At 38.3% G+C, this 14,315-nt stretch overlaps 1 protein-coding gene across 1 annotated transcript in view; it reads left to right on the forward strand.

The window, feature by feature from the left end:
* Window positions 1–3,380: 3,380 nt before the first annotated feature.
* The window catches only part of LOC134801584 (muscle calcium channel subunit alpha-1-like), a 42,548-nt gene continuing 31,613 nt past the window's right edge, over window positions 3,381–14,315 (forward strand). Inside the window, exon 1 of the mRNA XM_063774201.1 lies at window positions 3,381–3,725. The gene's annotated coding sequence lies outside the window, so the exon portion shown is untranslated. The remainder of the gene's footprint in view (window positions 3,726–14,315) is intronic.

Below are 14,315 nucleotides of genomic sequence, written 5' to 3' on the forward strand. Positions count from 1 at the left end.
CGCTATGTTGTTATAAAATTATAAACGCATTGTTTGCCTACATTGTAAACAAAGGATTGTAAATAAGTTCATTTGGAAGTCACGCTAAACTTCCAAAAACTGTCTAGAATATGTGACAGCTGCTCTGTATAGAAATGAACTTACGTAGGACGTAAATTTCGACTTGTATCGACAATTAATCGTGACACTGTATAAAATATCAATTTGAGACTACAATAGGGAGTGTTACTGCAAAGTTCTGCCACCAGATTGCAGCACTTACTAAACCATAGAGTAACTTATACATACTAGGCCTTAAACAGTTTTTAGGGTTCCGTACCCAAAGGGTAAAACGGGACCCTATTACTAAGACTTTGCTGTCCGTCCGTCCGTCCGTCCGTCCGTCCGTCCGTCCGTCCGTCCGTCCGTCTGTCACCAGGCTGTATCTCACGAACCGTGATAGCTAGACAGTTGAAATTTTCACAGATGATGTATTTCTGTTGCCGCTATAACAACAAATATAAAAACAGAATAAAATAAAGATTTAAATGGGGCTCCCATACAACAAACGTGATTTTTGACCAAAGTTAAGCAACGTCGGGAGTGGTCAGTACTTGGATGGGTGACCGTTTTTTTTTTTTGCTTTTTTTTGTTTTTTTTGCATTATGGTACGGAACCCTTCGTGCGCGAGTCCGACTCGCACTTGCCCGGTTTTTTTGACAAGTTTTCACTATGACATTGATGCTTCAAGGCGGTTTGTCTACAGGTGGCCTACCGTTAAACGCGAGAATCGAAATTTCGTTATCTGCCTCTCTATCGATCGAATAGGCGAGAGTGATAGAGAGGCAGAAACCGAACTTTCGATTGTCGTGTTTAGTAGTAGGCCATGTGATTGAGCTAGTGACACCCTCTACGCAGAGTTTTGCGTAATATTCCCTATTATGAACATCGAATGGCTTTTCTAATCGCGTACCGCTCCGTAGCCCGTAGCAGTTATTTTCCATGTTGTAGCAACTTTGACGTATAGGCCTGATGTAGGTACCTAAGAGTATTGCACCTTGGGGCACCCTGTAGTTCAGACAATTGTTTTTGAGGTGGAAATACTACACATGGCCATCCGTAGTGCGTGCTCTCAACCATCGCATTGCCATCTCGCTGGTCCAGCGCTGGGCCATCGTGTAGAGGAGCCATAACCATCGCATGATCATCTCGCTGGTCCAGCGCTGGGTAATCGTGTAGAGGAGCCATTATTACATCGTTCCTAGAATAGAAAAACCGGCCAAGTGCGAGTCGGACTCGCGCACGAAGGGTTCCGTACCATTACGCAAAAAACGGCAAAAATATCACGTTTGTTGCATGGGAACCCCACTTAAATATTTATTATATTCTGTTTTTAGTATTTGTTGTTATAGTGGCAACAGAAATACATTATCTGTGAAAATTTCAACTACCTAGCTATCACGGTTCATGAGTAGACCTGCTTATAGCCTGGTGACAGATAGATGGACAGACAGAGAGACAGACAGACATCGGAGTCTTAGTAATAGGGTCCCGTTTTTACCCTTCGGGTACGGAACCCTAAACACCAGAGCAAAGTTATGACTATTACGAGCAAAGCTAGTTCATAAATAAGAAGCTACGATTATTCCACGCCCTTGAATATTATTGGAAATATAAAAGGAACTCGCATCACACCAAATTATACTCTATTTCTTTACATCTAAGGTTAATTTCACAATGACATTTCTAAATTAAAGTAGCGAGGAACGATCAGCTGATATTCCCTCCATAGAAATTTGAAGTCTGTTCGAAAACAATAAGGTTTATATTTGAATGACACGTAGAAAACAAGTTTGATATTTTTTAATACGAATGATGAATGGATGACAATGCGATACTTTATTGATTCGTTGACCTTTTATTCGAAATCATCAATTTTATTTAATATTTTCTGTGACTTGTTCATTAGGTGTTTGCAATTTTTCGTTGAGGATATTTGTGCCCGGGTAGAATCAGCCACCGTATATTCTGAATACAGTAAATTTCGAATTTTCCAATTCGCTAACATTACGTTTTGGTACTGCGCGGCGACCCATATCTGTTTAGCCAAAGGGTAAGAACGGGACCCTATTACTAAGATTCCACTGCCCGTCTGTCTGTCTGTCTGTCACCAGGCTGTATCTCATGAGCCGTGATAGCTAGACAGTTAAGATTTTCACAGATGATATATTTGTTGCCGCTATAACAACAAATACTAAAAAGTACGGAATACTCGGTGGGCGAGTCCGACTCGCACTTCTCCGGTTTTTTCTTCTATTTTCCAAGTTTTACGCCTCTTAAGATTCAATTTCAAATACCTACAGTAGACCATGACGACATTTTTACGACTGAAGTTGACATTCATTGAAGTGAAGTTGTATCAGCTAACTTCACGTCGCCGAGTATTTCAGTAAACAGCGAAACGCTTAAACGCCGACTAGTCTGCCGGGGGCTGTGTGTGTGTATGTTAGTCACAGAGTAGATTGGGTAGATGCTAGAATTTCCCGGGATACCTTTGTCAGATCCTGGATTTCAGTATGTAATTGTAAATAAACTGCTTATAGGCCTATCAAATTAGATCCAAAAAAGCTGTTGAATTAATTCCCAGCAAACTGGGTTTTAATGCCTTCATTTAGTCCTAAATGTGATCCGAGTTATACCAAGTTATACCAAGAGTAGAGCTTTCACTACTTTTTCAATTTTTGGATTTGATGTCACTGTGCGGTCCCTAGATTCTCTAACCATCTTTACAGTATAGATCTATGACCTGAATTTTATCTTTTGTCAGTTAATCAGATCAACTGTGAACTAGAGACGATGCCAAGCATGTTAGCAAAAAGTAATAAACATAATTGAGTTAAAAAGTTAACGCAAGGAAATGACAAGTGAAATATTCAATTTCACCCTTAGAAGTAATACTGGCATTATCTGCATAAAATAATCAACATCCTTTATAACCAAGTGTGATAAAAGTGTATTTAACTGAAGTCATAACTCTTAATGTCTAAAAGCTTATACATATTAATTTACACAAGACATGCATGAATATTGATGAATAGTATTCTTTGGCAAAATTAAAAATTTGCTTTTGCTTCGCATAATCTGGCAAAAATGACAAACCAAATTTGTCAGCAAATAAGAACAAAAAAACTCCACTCATCCCTTTATTTCGGGTGCTATTACTAGCGTTAGACAAAGACAGTAAAGATTCTCTCTAGGTATCTGTTTTTGAAATGAGACAGTCCCTGGCCAAACTATATTCATGACATACTATAGTAGATGACATCATCATCGCTCCTGAAAGCTCAAAGCACAAAGCTTTGACGCATCTCCACCACTCTGTCTTTGCCCCGTCTGTACAACATCTGCGCATGTCTGCGTGGCGCCATACCCGCGTATTCTAACCTAAATTCGAATTCCGAGCTCCGCTCGCGGACGCGCCCGGCCGCCGTTCTTAATTCAAAAATAACATTATTTTTCACAACCGGCCAGTGTTCATGAAAATTAAAAAAGTAACGTTCCTTTTTTGAAAAAAGTGCGCGTGTTAGTAATGGTTATTTTTAGTAGTGCTGGCGGGTTTCGGTGACAAAATAGCGCCGAGGCCGCGGTAATTTTGGCCGTCCGGAATATGGCCTAATTGTTTTTTTTTTCTGGAAAAGTGTAGTGATGATGTGTGATTGTGTTTTGTGAATAGGATAAATAAATTGGTAAGTGTTATTACTTATTTTTATATTAAAGTGTAGTATACAATAGCTTATTAAATAGTTATTAAGTTATTTAGGCATGCATTTATATTCAAGATTTATATGAAAATGTTGCGTAGGAATATTAGTACCCAATATTTGGAATCATCGTGGAAAGTAGAAATCTACATAGTATTAGATCAAGATAAGCCTGCAAAGATTTAGATACCTCACGCAGTGCTAGTGTTATTTTAAACGTCAAACTTCTATGAATTAATCATGACGTATAAATAACACTTGCACTGCGTGTGCTATCAAAATCGTTGCAGACTTATCTTGGTCTAACTCTAGTATAAAAAATTAAAACACTATATAAATACGTATTTTTTGAATATTTTCATCCTACTTCTGGATAGAAACTTAATTAAATTGTGAAAAAGAGTTTACATAAGCCACCATCATCATCATCATCATCATCATCATTTATTCAGTAACAATATTAAATTGCAAATAATCTAAATATGTAATATAGTAGAGTCCATCTAAGTTCACTTTGCACTGAATGGAACAGAAAGTGAGAGAGTGCCATTATAAATATATTTTCATATAAATTTCACATTAATTGACATTGTCACACTTTCTCACTGCAAATGCCACGCAGAGTTAATTTGAACCGACTCTAGAAGCTCATGGAAAGCTTTTATTTCGGTAGGTGAGCGTTTCTTTTATTTTTTGCCATTTAATATATTGTGACCTTTTTTGCCACTTTTGTGTTATTTCTAGTCTGGATCGCGAGCCCTTTTCATCATTATAGGAGAAAAAAAATGTCCTAAAATTTTCATACATTTTTCACACTTTCCTTTTTGTTACCGCCATACAAAGTGTATGGGGAAATGGTAACACAATAGGAAAAAAACTCTGAGACATTTTTTTTATCCCATTAGGATCGAAAAAGCTCGTGATTCTGAGTAGAAATAACACGCAAAAGTGGCAAAAAAGGTCACAATAAATAAAAATGGCAAAAAATAAAAGAAACACTCAGGTAGTGAATAAATATTCTTTTTTTATGCTATAGGTATTTATTTACAAATAAACTTATTTTACCACGTAAGTGGTGTGTAATAACAATGACAATTTCGATTACAAAACAATAAGTCTCGGATTTAGGCATCATTTTTGACCGAGCGTTAGCGAAGGTCTCCGGTTCTACTTGGGCAAAAATGCTTTCGTATGTCCGGATGTTCTCCTCTGCAGGTCGCATTTCTCTACCAATTCTTGTGAAATTTTGTGAGCAAGTTCGGCAGGTAAGTAGTTATCATTTTTTATTGTTTCGTTTTTTTTTTAATGTTTAAAATGGCATAAAAGATCAGGCCAGTATGGTCTATGGCACTTAAGACCACTGTGGGTTTGCTGTGATACCTAATGAGTCAACGAAGTTATTTTATTATATTTTTACATGTAGGCTTATGAAGCTTATCGCGAGGTCTACAGTTATAAACGTTATAGTTTTGTTATCTAGCAAACTGAGATCTAAAACCTTGAGAAAGTAATCTATAATAAAAATAAACCGATTGCACAAAACAGTCTAAAAAAAGCTCTGTGCCTCCCGGAACGTAAGAGATGCCGCGGATGCCCATTGCTGACATGGTGGACCAGCATCCAAACTAACTATATAAATTGAATTTGCCCGACCTGACAACCCAAGACAGGCCATCTTGGCGCCGAAAAATTAGGAGAGCCGACCCCACTTAGGGTCGATTTAGACGGCGCGCGAACTCGCATGCGATTTTAGTTACTTTGCGGACTGTGGATTACGTATAATTCAACCGAACAAGCAAAACCCGCAATGGTATGAAACTCGCATGCGATTTTAGTTACATTGCGGACTGTGGATTACGTATAATTCAACCGAACAAGCAAAACCCGCAATGGTATGAAACTCGCATGCGATTTTAGTTACATTGCGGACTGTAGATTACGTCCAATTCAACCGAACAAGCAAAACCCGCAATGGTATGAAACTCGCATGCGATTTTAGTTACATTGCGGACTGTGGATTACGTCCAATTCAACCGAACAAGCAAAACCCGCAATGGTATGAAACTCGCATGCGATTTTAGTTACTTTGCGGACTGTGGATTACGTCCAATTCAACCGAACAAGCAAAACCCGCAATGGTATGAAACTCGCATGCGATTTTAGTTACTTTGCGGACTGTGGATTACGTCCAATTCAACCGAACAAGCAAAACCCGCAATGGTATGCAACTCGCATGCGATTTTAGTTACATTGCGGACTGTGGATTACGTCCAATTCAACCGAACAAGCAAAACCCGCAATGGTATGAAACTCGATGCGATTTTAGTTACATTGCGGACTGTGGATTACGTCCAATTCAACCGAACAAGCAAAACCCGCAATGGTATGAAACTCGCATGCGATTTTAGTTACATTGCGGGCTGTGGATTACGTCCAATTCAACCGAACAAGCAAAACCCGCAATGGTATGAAACTCGCATGCGATTTTAGTTACATTGCGGACTGTGGATTACGTCCAATTCAACCGAACAAGCAAAACCCGCAATGGTATGCAACTCGCATGCGATTTTAGTTACATTGCGGACTGTGGATTACGTCCAATTCAACCGAACAAGCAAAACCCGCAATGGTATGAAACTCGCATGCGATTTTAGTTACATTGCGGACTGTGGATTACGTCCAATTCAACCGAACAAGCAAAACCCGCAATGGTATGAAACTCGCATGCGATTTTAGTTACATTGCGGACTGTGGATTACGTCCAATTCAACCGAACAAGCAAAACCCGCAATGGTATGAAACTCGATGCGATTTTAGTTACATTGCGGACTGTGGATTACGTCCAATTCAACCGAACAAGCAAAACCCGCAATGGTATGAAACTCGATGCGATTTTAGTTACATTGCGGACTGTGGATTACGTCCAATTCAACCGAACAAGCAAAACCCGCAATGGTATGAAACTCGCATGCGATTTTAGTTACATTGCGGACTGTGGATTACGTCCAATTCAACCGAACAAGCAAAACCCGCAATGGTATGAAACTCGATGCGATTTTAGCTACATTGCGGACTGTGGATTACGTCCAATTCAACCGAACAAGCAAAACCCGCAATGGTATGAAACTCGATGCGATTTTAGTTACATTGCGGACTGTGGATTACGTCCAATTCAACCGAACAAGCAAAACCCGCAATGGTATGAAACTCGCATGCGATTTTAGTTACATTGCGGACTGTGGATTACGTCCAATTCAACCGAACAAGCAAAACCCGCAATGGTATGAAACTCGCATGCGATTTTAGTTACTTTGCGGACTGTGGATTACGTATAATTCAACCGAACAAGCAAAACCCGCAATGGTATGAAACTCGCATGCGAGTTCTTGCATCGTCTAAATCAGCCCTTTTAAAGTGGGATGGAGCAAAGAAAAAGAAGAAGAGCACAAAACCGTCTAAAATGGTAAAATGCCATCATTTTATGATTTTCATCAACTGTTCCACTTCGCCAAATGCCTTTCAAGTGCAAATACACGTGTTTCTATAAATATGGAGTCCTAAAAATACGCAAACCAATATAAGTGAGCCTATAATAAGGTGCGTTGGGGTAACTTCGATAATGGGCTAAGTTTAGAAATCACTAATATCTACTAAACCAGAAGCACTTCATACGTTGGCAACGCTATTGCAAAGCAGAGCTAAACTAAGGCATCTTACGTACATATGTAGTGCATAATTGTTTTCCATCGTATTATCTCGGAAACGTTCGTATTTGTCATGCTACTTCAGTCAACCTCAGTACTTTTTGTACCGAGCGAAACCTGACTAAAAATCATTAACAAAACAATAATTGGCGTGGCGTTTGGTTATCTCTGTGGGAAATGTTTCATCCGGAATGTTCCCGATTGTACAATAGCAATAAACAACTACCGTAAAATGGGGTGAGTAGGGTCAAAAATTAAATTTAAACCACGATAACATTTTATGTTTACATAATGAAAACTGAATGGTGTATATAATAAGTGTTCCGGACGTTTGTATTTTAGTTTTTATTTTATTTTGGGTAGTTACATTTCATAACTTTGACGATAAAGAGGAAAACCCACCTCACCCCGTAGTGCCTCGTATTTGGGGTGAGAGGGGTTTTCATACAAAGGTGATTTTGGAAGATTGTTGGATCGATTTTTTTTTATTATGCGTATTACTATAGCTCCATTCTAAATTGGAATACATTATTTTTGTAGCAGTAGCCTTAAAATCCCTTCTCACCCCCTTCTCAAACCTTCTCTCCCCATTCATAACCCACCTCTCCCCGCGAAACCTACTCACCTCGTTTTATGGTACTTACTATTAGCTCATTCCTAATCAAATTAATATTAATTATTAATTTTCCGATTCAAATCTACAACAAATTAATTACTTATAAGATGACCTAGCCAATATCACAAAAGCGCATCACTACTCCTTCCCATCTTTTATTTATATAAGTTGGCGTGTCTCTTCACTGAATATTTATGACGGGGATAATAACTGTATTCCTAACATAACCCCAACGAGTTTAATATGACCTCTATTTGTGTAATAATTGTACGTAATCTGGGCTCCTTCTTATATTGGTTTGGTAGAAATTTATTTATGTGTGGGAATAGGAATGGGGAGGGTGCATTGATTATTAGACGGTTTCTTCACTTAGTTAATTAAAGTGGTTTTATATGATTTTCTATATGAAAGAGGTTAATTATTATAGTAACTACGTAACTGATGCATAATAGATATTGGACAGGAAAGATATTCCTGAAATGTTTTTCCTGAAGCTGTATTTTGTAATAAAATGTGCAATAAAGAGTAGGAATTCTATCTATCTATGTCTGTTATATCAGTATTAGTCAACACGGCCATCATTTATTTTGCGGTTCGGGGTTGGTCCTACAGAAAAAGTTGTTCAGTATGACCAAGTATGACCTACATATGTATTCAGATTCACCTAGGAAAGTATGGCTAAGCAATAAAAAAAGCCCGGAACGGCTGTAATAATAAATGCTTCCTTCATCTTCAACACACACACCGGAGTCGGAGTCGCGCACAAAGGGTTTCGTACCATTATACGCAAAAAACGGTTAAAATCACCTTTGTTGTATGGGAGCCCCACTTAAATATTTATTTTATTTTGTTTTTAGTATTTGTTGTTATAGCGGCAACAGAAATACATCATCTGTGAAAATTTCAACTGTCTAACTATTACGGTTCATGAGTTACAGCCTGGTGATAGACGTCTGTCACGTGTGACGTGGACAGACGGACAGACGGACAGACGGACAGACGGACAGACGGACAGACGGACAGACGGACAGACGGACAGACGGACAGACGGACAGACGGACAGACGGACAGACGGACAGACGGACAGACGGACAGACGGACAGACGGACAGACGGACAGACGGACAGACGGACAGACGGACAGACGGACAGACGGACAGACGGACAGACGGACAGACGGACAGACGGACAGACGGACAGACGGACAGACGGACAGACGGACAGACGGACAGCGGAGTCTTAGTAATAGGGTCCCGTTTTTACCCTTTGGGTACAGAACTTTAAAAATCAACATTGAACTTTAACTTCTGTGACCTGAATGGTTGGCAATTCAGTGTTGCATAGTGACTACCCTTTTGGCTTAGCCACCGTGTTCGTTTAGCTGTTCGCTTGATTTTGACCCACTTCTAACTATTGGCGCGGACTTTGGCAAACGTTAGGACTAATTATTTATTATGTGAGAGTATTATCGGAGCGAAGGCGAGATGTGAACGTTTTAAACAATATGTTAATTTTGCGTTAGGAACGTGTTTAAAATGTAGAACACTTTGTTGCTGAAAACACCGGAATATATGTCCAATACATGTGAACTAAACTATTTATGAGGAGTTCTGTGAGTTTCTCGTGTAGGTATACCTAAAACCTAGATTTGGGACCATTTTAAAAGTATTAATATCCATAAATTTCTTCCAAACCCTTAAACCATATGACTTCTTCTTCTTTGTCATCACACTCTTGTCAGAGTGGTCGTGGTGGTCATATCAGGGCCGGTGGCAGGCTTCACAATCCGTCCCCATTCCTCCTGTACTGTAGCCCTTGTACATTCATGGAGTGGTACATTGAATGCACTTTTGACTAGGTCTGACCAACGCATTGGTGACCTACCGCGCCTTGTGCCTTCGACTTTTCCCTGCACTACAAGTCGTTCCACAGATGTATCATCTCGACGTGTAATATGTCCAAAGAAAGTGAGAATACGAAACTGGACGATGGAAGAAAGACGCTGTTTAATACCAAGTTCCTGGAGAATTGAGACGTTGGTTCTGAACTGTGTCCAGACTATTTGACATTCCTGTCAAATGGTTTAAGGGTCATCTAGTCATTCGATTTCGAACCGTAATTCTTATTGTAGATGTAGAGATGCGTTTTAATATAATGCCGCTATGGACTTAAGGGTTAAATAACGACAAGTGGCAACAATCATTAACGTAATGAAATAAATAGTAAGATTCAGAGCATTTTGCCCCCCTAACTTCTCTGTCTCTACTTAAAAGTCTCGTTTTAGTTTAAATAACTATATTAATTAAATACTGTCAACTAGAGTGCACACAATAGCTAAACACTATATAGAGTCAATAGCAAAACATATGCGTAAAGATGCGAGGATGCCTACGTACAGAAGTGTCCATCAGATCTGTACTGTATTTATGTATCCTCAGCTAAATAATTATGACTGTCAACCAAAGCATCTAGAATGTACAGTCACCACACGGGATTGTTATGCCTAAGGTTCTTGCTACATTGGAAATTCTATAGAGTAAGTATTGAACAACCAATTTAGCTAGGACCATAAATGGCACAACAATCGCGGAGCGTGATAGTACAGTAAACTACAGTTAAATAAATAATAATAATAAATTGACTAAGTCCCACAGTAAGCTCAAGAAGGCTTGTGTTGTGGGTACTCAGGCAACGATATATATAATACAGTGAAACCTGGTTAAGTGGGACCTGGATAAGTGAGAAACCTCTATAGCTGGGACTCATGGTGCGGTCCCGTCACTTTAGCACTGAATTACCTCTGTTATTAGTCTATAACTGGGATTAGTTGTTGTGATTTTATAGTAGATTTACCTCTATAATTGAGACAGAGAGTGTATTTTACCTCTTTTACTGAGACTATATTTATAAGATTACATTTTCCTAATTGTTTTTTTAGAATTTTATAGAATATGACCTCTGTATCTGAGATAAAGTCAGTCTATGACCTCTCTAACTTGGACTTTATTGATCAATTTCCGTATTCTTACTAACTCTTAGTCTATCCACAAATTCCGCATTTGCTTAATTGTGTCTAAACGACTTCAAGTTTCTGAAAAAGAAGAAATCTTGATAAGTAACACGAATAAACACATTTTCATTTAATAATTCTCTAAGAGGCAATGAAGTCCGTATCAAATTTAATTGAAAAAATCTATCATTTGAAAATAGAATCATTCCAAATAAAATTAAAGAAATAATTAACAGACTTAAAAAATATTTAGGGACAAGGATTATTTTACCTTATTTATTTTTAAAGATAATTACAAAATACCTTATTAACCACCTCTATAACTGAATAATCCTCCATTTTCACCTCTAATAATGGGACCTTCTGCAAATGAGACAGAAATTTATTTGTACCTGGCTAACTGAGAGCCTGGGTAAGTGGAATACCTCTTTAAGTAAGACAAATCTGCTCGTCCCTTGAAGTCTCACTTATCCAGGTTTCACTGTATATAAATACTTAAATACATAGAAAACAACCATGACTCAGGAACAAATATCTGTGTCATCACACAAATAAATGACCTTACTGGGATTCGAACCCAGGACCATCGGCTTCACAGGCAGGGTCACTACCCACTAGGCCAGACCGGTCGTCAGTTGGGCTGGACATCCACTCCAGACAGTTTTAGATCAATAGCGTCGGATGCGATACATCTAAACGCACTTAAGGTTCACTGCTCTCCCATGATTGATTTTACTGACTCATCGTACACTGGGCTCTTGTTTTTAGGCAACAAAAGAGTATTTGAAAAGTCACAGTAAGTAATTAGTTTGTTGTCTCCAAATACCTTATTATCAAAGACCGTTTAACAACTATTGAAAACTAGACGAAAACGCAATATTAACTTTCATTGGATTTAATCGAGTATACCAGTTCATTGCTTATTCACAAGTATTCTGGCAAGACGTTGCATAAAGATCTACTATACGACTAATTCCCGAAGACCTTTTGACTTTAATCAAAACATTTTGCTTTTTCAATTGAAACGAGCGCGGCGCGCTCATTCTTTCTTCCGTGATTGAAACAGACGGACAGACGGACAGAGCCGCACCATAAGGGTTCCTTTTGTACCTTTTTGGTACTGAACCCTAAAAAGAAAGAATTAATGTAGGTAAATTAATTTAACGCCACAACATATTACATATATAGAAAAGAAATAGAAGACGCTTAGGACCCCCACTCAGCATAATGCTGCGAGAATCCGTGACACTGGTTTTCAGTGGGACCTGACTTAAAACTGCAAGGACGCACAAAAAACAGATATAACGGCACCTATTTCAGGTCGCAAATAGGTGCCTTTATCGGAATATTGACCAAAAATGTTTGCTGGGAAAAAAGTAAGTAACGCAATAATCTATACATACTAAACAACAACAAAAGAAAAAAAAACATACTAATGGCATATAAAATACACAATGAGTCCAAGAAAATTTAATGAATTAATATAATTATCATACATCAATTACATAAACCATCAATACAACCTATCAGAAAATACAATGATGAGTGAATGGCGTTAGACCCATCTATGAATGTGAGTTAATATGTGTTCGAAACGCGAAAGTCTTAAATATTATAAATACAATGAATTATAAATTATTGTTAATTATTCTCCGTACAAAACTTTGTTCACAGAACACTTATTAGTACCCCAATGTAGGTAGGTACCTAACCGTCCAATACAATCACATAGTTTTGACTGTAATATCTGAGTGTCGAAGTTCGATATGGAGCAAAGTTTTACGTATCGACGGACGCGCTGATTGGATAAACAACGGGGATGTTTGTTTGTTTATGAATGAGTGGGCTTTAGTCCAATCAACGGGGATTTAAAAAAAACCAATAGATACACCGTTTTACTGATGTTGGTAACAAGACCATTGAGTTATTATTTGAGCAATTCTCAAAAAGTTTGTACATTTCGATCACATCTTAGATTTTTATAAAAATTGGTATGCTGGTAAAGTACATGAAGCAGATTTCCTTACACATTTGGTAACAAAAAAGGGATGTTTCTTAGAAAATTTCCGGGACATTTTGGGAAATGTGGTGGAAGTTGTTCAGCTTCATGTACTTTACAAACTATTTGATAATTGCTCATTTAGATACACGGTAATTAAAGAGTATATGTCATGTCACTAGTGTCACTTTAATCTTATCGCCATTGTGACCGAACTGACACAGTATGCTCCTACTTATTGATGATTTATTTGAATTATTTTACTTTTAAAATATCTTGTTATGTTCATTTAATCAAATAATTAAATTTAATTTAAATTCTAAATTCAACGTTTGGTACCTCGACGATGGTAGCTTGGGAGGCAAAGTGAATTTCGTTCTTAATGATCTTTTATCCATCATCAACCAATTCAAATCAATAGGACTAGAACTTAACACAAACAAGTGTGAACTATATATCAATCCAGACATTCCGGACAAGCTGCAAATCCAGCAAAACTTCGAAACCATCTGCCCAGGCATTAAAATCCTGCAAAAAGACTCGCTCTGCCTCCTTGGTGCACCTGTTTTCGAGGAATCATTCCCTGATTTCATCAACTCAAAAGTTCATATTTTCTCAGAATTTTCGGACCGACTCCTCGAAATTAATTCCCACATGGCACTCTGTATTCTACGTTCCTGCCTTTTCGTTCCCAAATTTACATATTCCCTACGCTGTAGTCCCTTATGGAAGTTTCCGAACATAACCGCGTCCATAGACTCAATACTGCACATTCATCTGGAAAAAATATTAAATGTCAATATTAGCGATCGCCAATTCCTTCATGCCACCCTACCAATTAGATTCGGAGGTCTCGGCATCCGTCAAATATCAGGTGTCGCCTTACCCGCGTTTCTGTCCTCAGTACATAGTACGCTAACCCTCGTCGGCAAAATCCTTACGCCATCACTCTGTGGTTTCGAGGTAGCGTACTTGTCTGAGGCAGAAGACGCCTGGAAAATGGCCTGCCCTGGAAGAGACCTACCCATAAATAAATCAGTTCAGAGTAGCGATTGCAAATCCGTGAACATTTTTCAAATCCGGATTTACGGATTTTAGTTTGACCGAAATCCGAAGTTCGGATTCAATCCGGATTTTAAGAAAGGAATATGTGGCATAAAGGCAAAGTGAAACAAACAATCAAATTAAGTTGTTTTTATTAAAAATAAAAAACAGAATGCGTACACTGCTACGCCAATAACAAAATC

Source organism: Cydia splendana, chromosome 22, assembly GCF_910591565.1.
Source record: "Cydia splendana chromosome 22, ilCydSple1.2, whole genome shotgun sequence".
Classification (NCBI taxonomy): domain Eukaryota; kingdom Metazoa; phylum Arthropoda; class Insecta; order Lepidoptera; family Tortricidae; genus Cydia; species Cydia splendana.